Source organism: Leuresthes tenuis, unplaced genomic scaffold, assembly GCF_036924035.1.
Source record: "Leuresthes tenuis unplaced genomic scaffold, fLeuTen1.0.hap1 SCAF_6, whole genome shotgun sequence".
Classification (NCBI taxonomy): domain Eukaryota; kingdom Metazoa; phylum Chordata; class Actinopteri; order Atheriniformes; family Atherinopsidae; genus Leuresthes; species Leuresthes tenuis.
In genome coordinates, this window is record NW_027325360.1 from 34,155,129 (window position 1) to 34,156,375 (window position 1,247).

The window sequence follows — 1,247 nt, forward strand, 5'->3', positions numbered from 1 at the left end:
TATTCAGAAGGATTGCAGGCATTGACCATCCTGTCTGTTATATTTCTAAAAACTTGAGATTCTCATAGAAAAAATACTATATATTCTGAATTTTTCTCTGTTTGTTGATGTCCTCCACACCCTCTGAGTTAAATAACTTTGGTAATTTGGTACCTCCAAACTTAGGTATTAAACAATACTTTTTTTCAGATCACCTCACCAGAGTCAAAATATCTGCATACAAGTGGATCGTACATCCTAAAAGCTCATCAGATGATTGTGTCTGTAGAAACACAACTGAAAGCTAGGGCCAGAAATTTTGAGAGCATTGAAACAATAGCCAATACATTTGAACAGTGGACCAAGAGTGAGGCACAGAAGCAAAAGGAGACAGATGGAGTTTAAAGTATTTTTGCCACAAAAAAAAAGATCGAAAAGAAGAAAATCTTACCTGGAGAGATGTCCTTAGATGAGACTGGTGCTGAAACGTCATACAAGATTAATGACTATAAGGTAACATGTAACATCTTATGCCAGTGGATTCCCAAATACAGCTGTCTAAGAGTTAACCAAATGTTTGCTTACCTATTATGACAGAGCTATGGTGGCAAATTTATGGAATAAACTCAGCAGTTTTGCAGGACAATGGGGAAAAAGTTTGACGAATACACAAGCAGGATAACAGAAGTTGGACCAGAGGGTGATGCAAATGAGAGGAAGATTATGAACAAAAGGTGCTTATCTTGCGTGTACTGTCCATTGTGTTGCTATCGTATTCTCTGGTAGTACTGCCAGATACATGCCTTGCATACAAGTGCCTGCTTACCCTGTCTGTCACACATTATCTGGAGGCTTTTATGCACATGGTTACTTTGCAATACTTTCCGGCATCTTCATAACATATTGCTGAGAAAAGTGAGCTTCTGCAGTAATTGCTCAATACTAAGCTCATAAGTGAGTGAGTCAGTCAGTTACTCAGACAGCCAGTGAGCAATGCTTTTAGTTTGTTTCTGGAGTGATGGGAAAAAAAGGTTTTTCACCCGTTTCTGAGTGCAGATAGACATTTTATTGAAATGAACTGTTAAGGGTTTGTCATTTGTTGCCCTCTTTGAAGTAGTATAGCAAGTATACTGATTTATGGCAAGTGATTAGCAAACAAACAATATACCCCCCCTGCCATCAGACGTCACAGGTGCTTTAAAAAAAAAAAAAGAAAAAGAAATGCACAGTTGCTGTGTAATTCTCGCAAACAGCTCCACCAACGGGAT